At 44.1% G+C, this 15,138-nt stretch overlaps 1 long non-coding RNA gene across 1 annotated transcript; it reads left to right on the top strand.

The window, feature by feature from the left end:
- The first annotated feature begins 4,556 nt into the window (after positions 1-4,556).
- On the top strand, positions 4,557-5,903 carry LOC121773933. The gene is made up of 2 exons (XR_006044884.1): positions 4,557-4,892; positions 5,615-5,903. It is a non-coding gene; the product is annotated as an uncharacterized LOC121773933 (long non-coding RNA).
- The last annotated feature ends 9,235 nt before the right edge of the window (positions 5,904-15,138 follow it).

The raw sequence follows: 15,138 nt of genomic DNA, 5'->3' as shown, positions 1-15,138 counted from the left end.
TTTTATTTTATAATGTTTTTATTTCACTTTTTACTTCGCCCCACAGAAGGACGGTGTTACAACCCAATCGAGAACGTGAGAAAGCTAGATGTGAACCCAAGGTGCGTCACCCTGAATCTCCCCTCAAAAAGAACCCAAGTGTGTGAAAAGTGAACTAAGTTACAAGCTGTTAGCGAGGCCTCGAACCGAGAAGGTCCCTCCAGCTTGCATGCTTCTTCCTTTTATAGATGAGGACATAGCCTTCTAGAGTCTTCGTAGAAATCCCTATTCTACCCTTCAACTCCGAGGCTTCCTCCGTCAAGCAATTTTCTTCATAATGTCCACTCTTTCGCCAGTTTCCTAGGACCATGCAAGCGTCCTCTTCCTTTCCTGGATCTAGCGAAAACCTTCACACACATGGCTTTAAACATGCGTTAGACCCAGCATTTTCATGAAATAAAATCCCTTGACCGATGCATGAAATTAGCCTTATCAGAGAACTAGGCCGGAAGAGACCTCAGCAACCCTTGCCGAAGGAGAAAATGAGGATACACATCGGGCGCCCACTCCGAGGATGGAGCAAGAGGAGGCTGCAAGTGCTGATGACGCATGGAAGCTCCGAGTGGAACAGACGTTGATGCAGCTGATGGAGAATTCAAATTCTCAATTGGTCCTGCTGGCCAGGTTGCTGGGAACCACCCTCAATCAAAGCCCTGCCAGCCAACCACCACCTCCCTCTACAAGCTCCCCTCCGCCTCGGCGCCCATCATCCTCCCGGCCACCCTCAGCATCCCCCGGTCAACCTCCCAGAAGGCATTGAGTATGCCCCCCAATCTCAGTCATTTCAAGTTTAAACAATCATACTTTTTATTTGTTTTTTATTTGTATAACTGACATCCTGCTCCACCTCACACTTAGACTTGTGTTGGGTCTAAGTGTGAGAAGTTATGCATGTTTTTGTTGGTTTATATCTGCCCTTGTGTTTTAGTCATTGTTCTTCTGTGTTTATTGGCATGTTTGATTGTTGGCACTGTCTCACACTTAGGCCAGTGTCTGGTCTAAGTGTGAGAAGTTTTCCTTTTTCTTTTGTGTCGTTGCCTGTACCTAACCCTTTTCAACTGCATCCAGTCCCTCGAGGACGAGTTCATATGCAGTGAATCTTTGATATTTAGATGAAAATTGTACAAGTAGTAAGGACTAAAGGCATTAGGACTTAACCAATTTGATCCTTTTCTTCTTTCGCTCCACGAACCCGCCTCGTCAAACAAGGCACCCCTTAGTTAACCAAGTTGAGCCCATACACTTTGAACCCGTTCTTTTACAAACACGTGAGGAAAAGAGGTCAAGAGATGAGTCATTTCAAAGTAAGGGGTAGTACGATAGAAAGTAAAATAAAAGGGTAGTCGGGTTGAGCGATTTAGTCAATAGGGTTGATCACTGACTGAGCCCAATATGTGACTTAATATAAATAGGAGAACAAATGACACAGAAGATATACATTATTTTCCATCAAAATTTCGCCCCCTCTCCTTTAAGCTGAGGGACGATTTCCAGCTCCCTCCGTGAGTAGTTTCCGTCTTCTTTATTTGAGTCCTAGTATTCTGGTGAGATCAGCCCACACTGATATCAGTTTACAGTCTGAGAACCAGTCAGAAGATCTGTGGTTTAGTACTCAAGATCTTCACGTGGAGAAGGCTCTAGCCATCTTCGATTCTTTGGAGAATCAACGAGGTAAATTGGCTAACTCCGGAGTAAGCATGTTTTAGGTGTTAATTGCACTAAAGCATGTATGAATTCAAGTTATGAGCATGATACATGTGAGAATTACGCGAATAGATTTTGTCTAAATAATCTGCTAAATAGATCAGAATTATGTGATACATTCCATGCACGCTTCCGCTGCCAGCCCCTTCAATTGGTATCAGAGCCAGTCTTTGGCTCTGATTATGAGCATGATACATCGGGCGGCGATCACGGAGCGACGCGCAGACGAGCAAGGGCTCGTGCGCGTCGCAGACCGAGACCGCACAAGCCCACGTGAAACCGGAACTGGGTCGGTGACGAAGGCTGGCGCGGTGCGGCAGTTCGACCGAGAACACGCCGAGACGTCGAGACGCCGAGCCACAACCCTAGGCGGAAGGACCGAGACGCGACTCCTGCGGCTAGCAGAGACACAGACGCGCCTCCTGGCGTGACGTGGGCCGGAGCAGTGGGAGCGGCGGATCGAGCCTGGCTGAGACGGGTCATCGTGGTTGGCGGGGAGCAGTGCCACCCGACGGGCCGAGGCACCAAGACGGGAAGTCGAAGCTGGCCGAGAGCAGCAACGCCTCCGTGCGCGCTGCTGGCCGAGCGTAGATGACGCCCGACGGGCCATGATGCCGAGACACAGGCGCCACCAGACGAGCCGCTGGCCGAGAGCTGGCGCGCCTCCTGTGCTCTTCTGGCCGAGACTCGTCGGATCTTCATCGTTCATCGTTCGTGCAAACCTCGTGCGATGAGATATCGATGATGGATTATTTTAATGATTATTTAATTCATTAATTAAAAGATATCATTAAAATATTATTATTTAATGGAAATAAAATATTTTGGGAAGATTTCCCTAGATTTTAGGAATATTTAAATTATTGACTATATCTATGGAAATAAATAAGATGTTATATCTACACAGATCATAAGAGTCTTAAGTATCTACTTACACAAAAAGAACTTAATTTGAGGCAGAGAAGATGGGTAGAGTTACTTAAAGATTATGATTGTGTGATTGATTATCATCCAGGTAAAGCGAATGTTGTGGCAGACGCACTCAGCATGAAATCAATTGCAGCTTTAAGATCGATGAATGCAACGCTGGAAATGTCAGATGATGGAAATCTTGTGGCAGAACTAAGAGTGAGATCGACACTGATTCAGCGAGTTAAAGATTCTCAAAAGAATGATGATAAAGTGAAGATTAAGTTGGCTCAGATCTCTCAAGGAAAGACACATGGATTCCATCAAAGTCTCGATGGATACTTATATTTTAAAGGAAGATTATGTGTATCAGAAGACAAAGAGTTGAAGAATGACATACTCCAAGAAGCTCACAACAGCTTGTATTCTATGCATCCGGGAGGCAATAAAATGTATCTTGACTTGAGGGAATTCTATTGGTGGCATGGTATGAAGAGAGATATTACAGAATATGTGGCAAGGTGCTTAACATGTCAACAAGTCAAAGCTGAACATTAAGTTCCGTCCGGTTTATTACAATCAATCCCTATACCAGAGTGGAAGTGGGATCGAATTACGATGGATTTTGTTGTAGGATTGCCTTTATCACCTCGGAAGAAAGATTCAGTTTGGGTAATTGTTGATCGGTTGACCAAATCAGCTCATTTTCTTGCGGTAAGAAATGATTATTCACTAGAAAAGTTGGCCGAGTTGTATATTTGTGAAATTGTGAGATTACATGGAGTGCCAAGCTCGATAATATCTGATAGAGATCCTCGATTCACTTCGAGATTCTGGAATAAATTTCAAGAAGCCTTGGGTTCTCGACTACACCTTAGTACAACTTTTCATCCACAGACAGATGGTCAATCGGAACGAGTAATACAGATTCTAGAAGATATGTTGAGAAGTTGTGTCATCAACTTTGGAGGTAGTTGGGAAAAATACTTGCCGTTGGTAGAATTTGCATATAACAACAGTTACCAGTCGAGTATTCGGATGGCTCCGTATGAAGCACTCTATGGCCGTAAATGTCGTACACCGCTATGTTGGACAGAACTGAGTGAGAACAAGATTGTGGGTCCTGAAATTATACAAGAGACGGAAGATAAGGTCCGATTGATAAAGAATCGATTGAAGGAAGCGTCTGACAGACAGAAATCTTATGCAGATTTGAAGAGGAAACACATTGAGTTTTGTGTTGGTGATAAAGTATTTTTAAAAGTGTCTCCTTGGAAGAAAGTGCTCAGATTTGGCAAGAAAGGAAAGTTGAGTCCGAGATTTATTTGCCCTTATGAGATTTTAGAACGTGTTGGTCCAGTAGCATATCGACTCGCGTTACCACCTGATTTAGAAAAGATACATAATGTGTTCCATGTTTCAATGTTGAGAAGATATAGATCAGATCCTTCTCATGTTATCCAGGCTGAATCGATTGAAATACAACCAGACTTGACATACGAGGAAGAGCCGGTTCAGATTTTAGCAAGAGAGGTGAAAGAGCTTAGAAACAAAAGAATAGCGCTTGTTAAAGTATTGTGGAGAAGTCATAAAATAGAAGAAGCTACATGGGAGCCGGAAGATACGATGAGACAGCAATACCCCTATCTTTTTGAGTCAGGTATTAATTTCGGGGACGAAATTTCCTAAGTGGGGGAGAGTTGTAATATCCTAATCTTTTAGAAGTTTAGAGTTAGTAATTAGATTTTTTTAGTTAGAGGTTTTATGTGTATATGTTTTAATTAGGAAATAGAATTAATGAGAGAATTAGAAAAAGAATAAGAGAAAGAAAAAAGATTTGAAAGATTGATGAGTAAGTGAAGGAAAAGAAACGTGCCCTATAGAGAAAAATTAGGAAGGAAAAATAAGCTAAGGAAAAAGAAATAAGTGAGGTGGAAGGGGAGTAATACGTGTAATGTGTGTGTGAAAAAGAATTAGGATAGATGTTTGAGTCTTCCCTCTCACCCTCATTTATCTCTTTCTCTCCATGTCTCTTCTCTCTCTCTGTAATTTATCCAACCACCCTGCTCTCTCCCTCCGTTCAGCTACACACCTCAGCCCCGAAATCGCCGGCAAAGTCGTCGGGATGCCGAAAGCGCACATAGCTTACCCAAGTTCCAATTCCCATTAGTTTATCTCCATATCAGAAATTGAAATTCAAACCCACATCAAACCAATATCCAAAATAGGTGCAGTGGGAGGTTAGATTATCCCATGAACTCTTTAATCTTGTTTTTATGTGTAGTATCGATGTTAATTGGTGTTTTTTTATGTGATTCTTCTTGTTTGGTCAAAAATTAGGGTTCTTGATTTGGGGATTTCTTTTGTTGGAGATGAATCATAATTGGGCTAAAACCATGTAATTTTTGTTGTTGAACATGAAGTGTTTGAGAAAATTACCTAATGACACACAAATAGAAATAGCTTGTAAGTAGCCTGTTCTGGTGCTGCTGTACTGATCAGTTTCGGCCACTTTAACATGCTAGAATTTATGTTCTAAAAATTTTAATGCCTACCATCAGGTGTTGGGAAGATGTCTACAAAATTTCAGAGCATTTCATCAACGTTTGCTATTTTTAAAAATTCATGTTAAACAGTCGCCAGAATCTGTCACAAACTGGCAGGCTGTAGTAAAACGTCCATAACTCCCTAATCCCTTGGAATTTTGAGGAAAACCTTTTTTGTAATTAAAATAGACATCTAGAGGTTTATTTTGGTGTAGGGCTCGACCCCTAGTTGTCTCCGAGCTAAGTCAGTTTATTATATGAAGATGATGTAATGCAGTCAATGATTTTAAAGCTTTAAAAGTTGATAATAGAGGTTTTTATGCTAAAAGGGAGATAGATAGATGTGATATTTTGGCTTCTATATTTGTGCTTTAAGTGTTTATTTATGAAGTGTATATGTGGCTATTTAAACTTAGGTGAACACGGTGCAAGCACAAGCAATAAGGGAAAGGAGCACCTCCATGGTTGACTAAGCCAGTAATAGTGTTTTTTTTGACGTGTACAGGTAGTGTACGCGTGTTCTAGAATTTAATTCCTTTAACTTCGATAAATATTACTATTTGTTTGTGTGATTCGTATACTTATGCCATAGAGCTTAAAAATGATTGTGTGGATTTTGTATACTTCAAAGTGATGCAAATAGCTATATGTGTTGAATAATGTGAAAGTTGATGTGAAATAATTGCGTTACGCCCCATTGCTTGAGTGAATCACAGGGTATAGTTGGCATGCCATAGGACAGCAGTACGGCACACATGTTGATCACTCGTCTTCTGGATAACCGAAGCGATGATCTATATGATATATCGATTGTTGAAATGTACCCTATAGGGGTAATATATGGCAGTTGCCTTGCATAGGCCATATGGAAGATTACAGTGTCCGATACGGACTTACATGATAGACGCCCTCATAGGGCTACAGATAGTGTCCGTGTACCCGTGTCCATCACTAAGCATAACTTGGGGGCTGAATGTGACTTTCTATTTTTGAAATAATATGGTTGTGTTTTGAATTCTTTAAACAGTTATGTTTTCCTCAGGTAAAAGTATGTTGTATTGTGTTATATAGTTCGGATTGATACGTGATAGATGGCTATTATTGAAAGTATTACATGATTAAATTGAATATGTGTTGTACGACATTCCAGGTAATAAAGTGTTTACTTGTGATAGTGTTGTTATGATGAGTGTTTGCAAAATGATTAAAAAAAAATAGGCAGGTTTTATTTATCGATCGTACCGAAAGGTAACATCACTTATTTGCTTAAAACTAACCGAGTAAGGGGTGTTACACACCGGCTCATCCTTCTTCCTCTTTACCTCTCCTCTGTGCGGGAACGGTTTCAATTGTTTCTCTGCACTTGTAGATCCTCCAGCTGAAAACTCACCCGTTTCTTTCCTTACTACCTCATTTTCCACTTCTGGCTCTGGGTCTAGGAAAAATGGTTCAGCCATACTCGGTAATGGTTTCCTCAAATCCCCTTCCCGAAGGTCATCTCTTCTCTCGGAACTTCCTGCTTCAAAATTTTCAGACTCAGGAACTAGATCCTTCCCTTTCTTGCCCTTCACTGGAGTTGTTTCTTCATCCTTCCTCATCGTTGAACCTTTATATCCTCGCCCAGATCTCAAAGTGATTTGACTGATATTTGCTCTGTCCGGTGGCCTTACTGAGGCAGGAATCCTTCCTTCATTCCCTCGTATCTCGCTCAAGGAAGTTGCGATCTGGGACAATTGTTTAGCCAACATATCCATTGCTGCATTCTGTTCTAACTGAGCGTCTTGAAGCTTAAACACCACGTCATTGTTAGATTGCAAGTTGTTCTGCATGTGTTGGTGTGAACTGACTAGATCATGTACCATATCATCAATATTCTTTGGTGGCTTAGAAGTGGGTTGGTTGGGACTCGGTCCCGAGCCTTGGTTCGGTCCACTTCCTTGGTTCTGGCGAAAATTCCCCTAGCCTCCTAAACTGTTGTTATATTGATTTCCCGGCCCTTGATTCCCCAGGTAAGTAGGTTGGGGATTCTGATAATTTCCGGTGTAGTTCCTTTGGTGTGGCGGTACATAAGAGTTCCCCTGGTGGTTTTGACTCATGCACCCCAATTTGAATGATCTCCCTGGTTCCGGCTGCTCCAGCTGTTCTGCCCCTCCTGATATCTCCCAGACCAGTTAGTCTGCCTCTTTGGTTGATGTGTTAACTGGGCGTGCTGTTGTGGAAGTGGCTGGGTCGGATCGTTGTCAGACCATCTAAAATTTAGATGGTTCCTCCAGGGTGCTGCTCCCCATCGCATTAACTTGGGCCTGGTAATCTCCTTCTTGAGGACCATAATATTGTTGGGGTGAAATTTCTCCTTGACCCGGAGATTTCTCTTTCTCTTGTGAGGCTGATGAGGTGGTTTTCTCGATTGCATTCAAAAGTGCTTTCTCAAGCCTATCTATCCTTGCCTCGACTCTTTCATCATCTTGATCTCTCAGAGCGTTTGCCGTCCCTCTTTGCATAATATTCCTCGGACTGTCATACGCCTTCTTAGCCTCTATCAGCTTCCCCAAAATTTCTCTTGCTTCACTTCCCTTTTTCTTTGTAAAATTTCCCCCGCTCGAAGAATTCATCAAATCCTTTGACTCGGGGTTCGCTCCTTCATAGAACAGATAATAAATCTCTGCCTCGATCATCCTGTGGTTTGGACAAGCATCTAGCAATCCTTTGAATCGCGACCAATATCGACTCAGAGACTCATCGTACTCCTGCTTGCATTCCACGATCTTCTTCTTGAGGGCGTTCGTCTTATTCGAAGGGAAAAAGTAATCCAGGAACTCCAACTTGAAGTCCCTCCATGTGCGGATGGAATCCGGAGGTAGCCTCAGTAGCCATGTGTTAGCCTCTCCCTTCAAGGTGAACGGATTGCACGTAAGCGGTAGTTCTCCTCTGTCGCATCATTGGGCCTTTTCTGAATACTGCACAGCTTGCTAAACTCATTCAAGAACTCATATGGACACTCATTCCTACATCCAGAGAATGTCGGTAGAATGCCTAGCACACTCGTTTTGATATCGATGGCTCTCTGACGCGGGTTCATAACTATAGCTTGGGTTGGCTCACCATCTAGATGGGCAGTGAGCGAACCGATCTCCGGATCTGGGTCGACTATGTGTGCCATGTCTCTGATCTCAGCCTCCTCTGTATCTGTTTCTGAAGTTGACTTCGGACCCTCCTTTCCTGACGAACTCCAATCGTCTTCACTTTCCGAACCAAACGGAAATGGATCTCCCGTAGATAATCCCGATCTGGTGGTGACCGCAGATGCTGTGTCTCTGACCTGCCAAGTAAACCGATCGTTCCTCCACCCAGACGAGTTACTCCAGTATCCAAACCGCGAGCCCTTGCTCATAAACTGAAAATAAAAGGAAAAAGAAAAAATCAAAACTATGTACGCCAAAATCTTTTAAACACAATCGCAAATTACGCCATCCATCCCCGGCAACGACGCCATTTTAATAGGTGCGGTTCTCACTTGTGTGTGCTTTTATGCAAGGTGAAGCTTCTCAAACCAGAGAATCAGCTAGATCACAAGGTCTAGGAACTCGGAGGATCTCAGAAGTCTCAGTAGTTGGACACACAAATTCCGCATTAAAAAAAAACCCTCAACCCGCTATACTATGAATTAGTACATGGAAGCAGGGGTCGATCCCATGAAGATGGACGCGTAAGAAAGCATTTAGAAGACTCTGGAAGGGTGAATGGCTGCTGCCACGCAAATTTTGGGTTGAGGTATAACTACTACTAGACCTAGGAACGAGTTAAACATTGGACCTAGGAAACTGAAAACATCATGCTAACATCGAACATCCTCATACATACGAGATATTAAACTAACTTCCTACACCGGGCGAACAACTTCCTAATATAACTAGACAGAAAGCGAGTAAACAGTGGGGACCATGTTCCAGGAATAGCAAGTACGAAATAAAAGCTGCAAATAACAAACTAAGAATTTAACTAACAACGGCGAGCATCTCATTACCTAAATCAAAAGCGAACATGAAGAAAACAGAGCACATATCCAGATTCGGACAGAATGTAAAAGTTTGGACGTCGGAAACTTGCAAATAGCCGGAAATAAAACAGATCTACATATACTAGACGGAATGAAACGAAAACACGAAAATTAGGCATCAATCACGATCAACCTTGTTTCAGATCCAGACGTCGGATGCTTAATCCACTCCGGATCCAAGCAATCCGAATCCAACAACAACCAAAATCAACTCCCTGAACTCTGATTCTGTTCAGATCTACCACAATCCTCAACGATTTTACTTCAAATCATCAAGCAAATGCGAAAAGCATCCAATCGGGTAAACAACCACAAACGCAGAAATAAAAACATCATTCATGCTCGAAATCAACATTGCCATATCTGAAAACAGAAATTGCTTAAAGTCACGAGAATTCAACAGGAAACAAAGCCGAGCTTCGAACGGCGAAGCTCGGTGAAATTCATGTCAGCAAAATAAAACGAAAGCAAATAATTGTATCTTCGCCCTCCGTGAGGACGGTGTTACACAGCAAACTAGCAGTAAACGAAACCTGAAACCCCCTCTAGTTCCCGGAAAAATAAAAAACCAAAGTGTGTAGAAGTGTGTGTGAGCTGAGAGCTACAAGGCCTAAGTGCCGAGAAACACCGGAACGAACTCTCTTCTAATTGCATGCTCTCTTCTTTATAGGTGGGGGATTGATCTTCTAGAAGCCTTCGCAGAAATCTCTAGTTCCTTGCGTCATGCAAACGTCCTTCTCTTTTTCATATTGCTTACTTTTCTCTCCATTTCCTTGCGTCATGCAAACGTCCTTCTCTTTTTCCTGGACCTGGCGAACTTTCTACACACCTGGCTTAAAAAGGTGTGTTAGACCCCGTAACTGTATGAATTCAACCCCTTAATCAATGCATGAAATTAGCCTTATCAATATCCCTGCGGTTGTTCAGATCCTTGCGACTTTTCTCGTTCAGGCGCGTCATTTCAGAGCGCCAGCTGGCTTAGCTTCTCCGATATGCTTCCTCCTCTCCAGGACGTCCTTTCATTGTGACAGTTGGCGCTGCCTGACACATCTCCGGTGACTGCGCACGTCCTTTCATCACCTGCCCTGATCAACGAAAGTACTGTACCACCAATGAAATTCGAATTGCACTGATCAAGTGGACAATTAATTCCCGATGAAAACTCAAATAGTCCCACTTGATCAGTTTCCTTCCTTTTTCCGACTTTTAATTACCTAAGAATAAAAACTAACACATGAAAAACTATTTACACTAACTACAAAGGACTTGATCGAGTTCCCCTGGGATGTCACTTGATCTGTTTAATAGATTAAGAATGTGTTGCTTGATCAAGCAGACTACCATGAGTACCCGATCACTCCTTTTACCTGCTCACTGGATAAGATTAGGCAGGGTCAGTGGAATTTCTTCCACTGTGTCTGCTTTGGTCTTGTCTCTGTAGAGCTCAACCCGTTGACTTTTTACCACGAATGAGAATGAATTGGGGGGGTCTCCTGGGAGTATGTTTGCCTCCTGTGTGTGCATTGTCATGATGGTACGAGGGTCCGCCCATTTTGAATTCCACCTCCTGGGTATCAGTTTGAGTTCACACTGGAAGAGTAGCTCTTTCTGCCCCACTTTGAGCTCTTCCTTTCTCAAAGCGGGGTCGAGTCTGCGTTGTCGATCAAGGTGGGATGTCACTCCTTCTTCTAACATGGCGGGATGCATGCACAGATCTGGGTTAATCTCTCTCAAGTCTGTTGTGTTCCACTTGACCACCTCTTGACGCAGCCTCAGTTCTTCTATCAATTTTCTTCCCTGTCCTTGCAGCTTTGGTTTGACTGGTTCTTGGTACGTCTGGTTGGACAGGCTCTTAAGGGTAACTGACGATGCAGGTAAAGACAATAGTTGCCTTGTAGGCGTGGGACTTTCCTTCAACATTCTTCTCAATGGGGCGGCTTGGTCAGGTGGTTTTTCGACCCTTGCTGGCTGAGTGATCTTTTTTAACTCAGCTGGTCGTGGCGGCTTACAGAAATCCATAATTGCCCTTTCAATGGTTTGATCATCCATTTCCCCAGTCATCGTTCATCTTCAATGGAATTAGTGGACGGTCTTTTAAAGAGTTCCTTTCCTAGATACCTTTGCTCCCAAGGTCTGATAGTATCTACCGATTGTACGCTCTCACTGTCCCGTGGCTTTCTCACAGTTTTATCAATGTCGAATGTAAGCTGTTCTCCATTAAAATCCAGATTCATCGTCCCATGGTGAACGTCTATGACTGCACTGGATGTAGATAGGAATGGCTTTCCCAAAAGGACTCTAATAGACTCCTCCGCTCCTGGCTCTGTCCTCTTTATGACGAAGAAGTCGGCAGGGTACCTGAATTTGTTTACCTTGACGATTTCATCTTCCAGAACTCCCTTTGGGTGAATGTAAGACCCGTCTGCTAGCTGTATCACCATACCGGTTTTGACAAGCTTAGCTTCTCCCAGCTTTTCGTATATAGAATACGGCATGATATTGATGGAAGCCCCAAGGTCGCACATTGCGTGCTCCATTCGAACGTCTCTGATGGAAATTGGGAGTGTGAACACCCCTGGGTCAGTCTTCTTCGGTGGAAGATCACTTGGTTGAATCACTACGGCTACATTTTCTGCTTCGATCGTCCTTCCTTTCTCAGTGACTTGATCAAGGGCACTAGACTCTACTTCTTTTGTGACTTGATCAAAGGCGCTGGACTCAAGGCCTTCTTCATGATTGGGTCCGTCTGTGGGTGCTGGAGAACTCACAGATGGGCTTTGATAAACTCTTCCTGATTTTAGAGATACTGCATTGACATTCTCTCACCCAGTAGGTGGTTGTACTGTAGCCGGAATATTTCCTTCATTCCCCCTCACCTCGCCCAGTGACATGGAGACCTGAGATAGCTGTTTTGTAAGCATATCTAGTGCAACCCTCTGTTCTCTCTGGGCTTCTTGTATTTCTCGCACTGCATCATGGGGATGATATGGGATCATCATATCTCCCGGACCTTCATTTTGTTGTTTGCTATATCTCTGATTAAAACGACCTCCTCCATGACCTTGTTGATGGTAGCCGGAAGGTCCATACTGCTCTGGCTGGTTCTGAGGGAATTGATTTTGTTGGCTCCCTCAGAAGTACTGTGGGTTCCCTTAGGGTTGTTGGTTTCCTCTCGGGTGCGGCGGGACATAATTTACCACTTGATTATTTAGTTGTCTTCCCTGATTGCTTGACTGAGGGCCTTGGTGTTGGTACCCCCAGTTTCCTTCCTGTTGTCGACTTGACCAGTTAGGTTGTCCTCCACTTGACCAGTTGCCCTGCTGCCCCGCGGACCAGCTCCCCTGACCGTCTTGTATCCTGTTACCTCCATCCTGCGGCCTTTCCTGAATGCGTGCGGGCCAATTGGGCTGCCCTTCGGTGAATTGTAAATACTGTTGCGCTGGTTGCGGCGATTGGTTTTGATTTGGATCACTCCATCTAAAGTTAGGGTGGTCTCTCCATGGAGCGTCTCTTTGTTTCCCCTGGATCCAGTTGCCATTCGCATTCCAGTGGCTGACGGCATTCACTTCGGCTTGAGGCTCCGCCTCAGGGGGAAACTCGCAATAGTAATAGTGATGCTCTTCCTGCGGTGGTGGCGGCGCATACTGCTGCTCTTTGGGTACAGGTGGCGGAGGTGCTCTGGATTTCTCTACTGCCTCAAGCAGCTTCTTCTCCATCTGCTCAAATCGAGCCTCTAGCTTTTCGTCATTGCGTGCCTCGGCTGCGTACACCGCACCCCTTCTGTACTGGCCACAGGATGTCTCGTACGACCGCTTAGCCTTGATCAGCCTCTCCAGGATGCTTTTGGCTTGGCTGAATGGGGTCTTTGAGAAATCCCCTTGGGCTGCTAGGTTGAGATCATTCTTGCTATCGACTGTCAGTCCACCGTAGAAGATCGAGTAGATCTCCCGCTCCTCCAGCTTGTGGTTAGGGCATGCTTGAAGCAGCCCTTGGAATCTATCCCAGTACTGGCCGAGGGGCTCATCGTACTCCTGTCTGGCTTCTGTAATCTCCCGCTTGAGGGCACTTGTTTTTGACGCTGGAAAGAAGCGATCGAGGAATATCATTCGGAACTCGGCCCATGTTTTGATGGACCCTTCTGGCAGTCTCGACAACCATACTCCTGCTTCACCCTTCAAAATGAAAGGGATGGCTTTCAGCCTACAATCTTCATATGTAGATCCAGCCGGTACGGGCTGGATATCACAGTATCGGCAAAATTCCTCCAGGAAGGCGTATGAGCATTCTTTTGAAAGGCCATAAAAATGGGACAAAGCGGCCAGTACTCCTGACTTGATCGCGATGGTCCGCATCCCAGGAGTAACGGCAATGGCATGTGTGGGCTCCTTCTCGTCATGAGCGTGCAGAGAGACAATTCCTGAGTCGTTGTCGACGAGGGCCGTCTCTTCTTTTGCTTGTTCAAGTGGTGGTGGTCTAGGTTGCGCGTTCTGCTCTCCTTCTTCTTCGCTGGTCAGTTGATCAACGGCTACTGCTGCTGCTATTGCGGCTCTGTAACGAGTGGTAACTACGCCGGCTTCCTGGACTTTCCAATGAGCGTTAGTGCCTCTGTATATAAGAGGGTGATTCCAGTGGTTGCCGCGGTGGTACCTTCTCATCAACAAAAGAAAAAAAACAAATGAGAAAAGAAAGAAACAAAATTATATACACCTATGCGCTACACACAAACATAAAATAACACCATGCTTCCCCGGCAACGGCGCCATTTTGGCGGGCTGTGAAAATGCGGTTTTTCTTTTTTTGTTTGATTCGAGTTATATGGAAGAGATAACTGAACCGGATGGATCAGTTAGCAAATGTCGTTGCCACTTGATCAAGTTGATCTCGCTTTTGCACGCCACCAATGTAATTTATAAACTCCCAATTTGCACTACTTTAACAGTAAAGCGGCAAGTTTGGGGTCGGTCCTACATAAAAGCTAGTGTATCAAGTGTGTGAGTAGTGAACAGGGGGTTGGCTGCTGCCACGCTTTACTTTTGGGAGTTTTTAACTAATGATTTTAAGTTAGGCAGAAAAGTAACTAACTACTTGCTCAAGGGAACTTTAACTACTGGGTCAAGTAAATCTCAGACTGGAATGAAAATTAACTACTCAGAACAGTAAACACGATGATGAAAACGAAAGTAACTTTGATTAAAACTAAAACTCAGAACAGTACATCGTGAAATTTAAACTAAGCTAACACTTCGGAACTACGAAAGCAAGTAAACCGAGGAGATCCTCGGCAGGGAACTTAAGAATACGCCGACAGATATCAAGTATTCTGCAGCGCTCCTTCAATCGCCCTTTCTAACTAAGTATTACTTTATCTAAGCTATCTAGGGTGAACTAGAAAGCTAAACTAAACTAAACTAAAGACGGAAAGTAAAGGATCCCCCTCCTTTTAATGTGGTGGCACATCCTCTATTTATAGGCTCGGCACGACCTCCAGCTGGATAACGATCTTGGCAGGGAATATTCGCTCATGCTGAGAGTGAGTGACTCATTGATTGCTACGTGCTCTCCTTCTAGAATGACGACGCTTTTCAGTAACAGATTCGTGACTCAGCTCCGTCCTTGCGTCTCTTATATCAACACGTGTCCCCTTCTAGAACGTTGTCCTTGATAACAGAATGATGCGCACCACCTGCTCATAGCCTCATGTGTCCTTCTTCTGGAAACAGTGGTCCCCTCCTTGACTGCTTGATTACCCCCCTTGATCAACTCCCCCGATATTTGGCCTTTTTCACCTATTGTACTCGCTTGATCACTTTGGCCTTGTTGCCTTGGTCAAGCGACATTCCTGCATATTTAACACTTGCTTTGCGCGATAAACTGATCAAGTAG

This window comes from Salvia splendens, chromosome 17 (genome assembly GCF_004379255.2).
Source record: "Salvia splendens isolate huo1 chromosome 17, SspV2, whole genome shotgun sequence".
Classification (NCBI taxonomy): Eukaryota; Viridiplantae; Streptophyta; class Magnoliopsida; order Lamiales; family Lamiaceae; genus Salvia; species Salvia splendens.
Note: the sequence above shows the minus strand (reverse complement) of the source record. Positions and strands in the feature narration are given on the sequence as shown.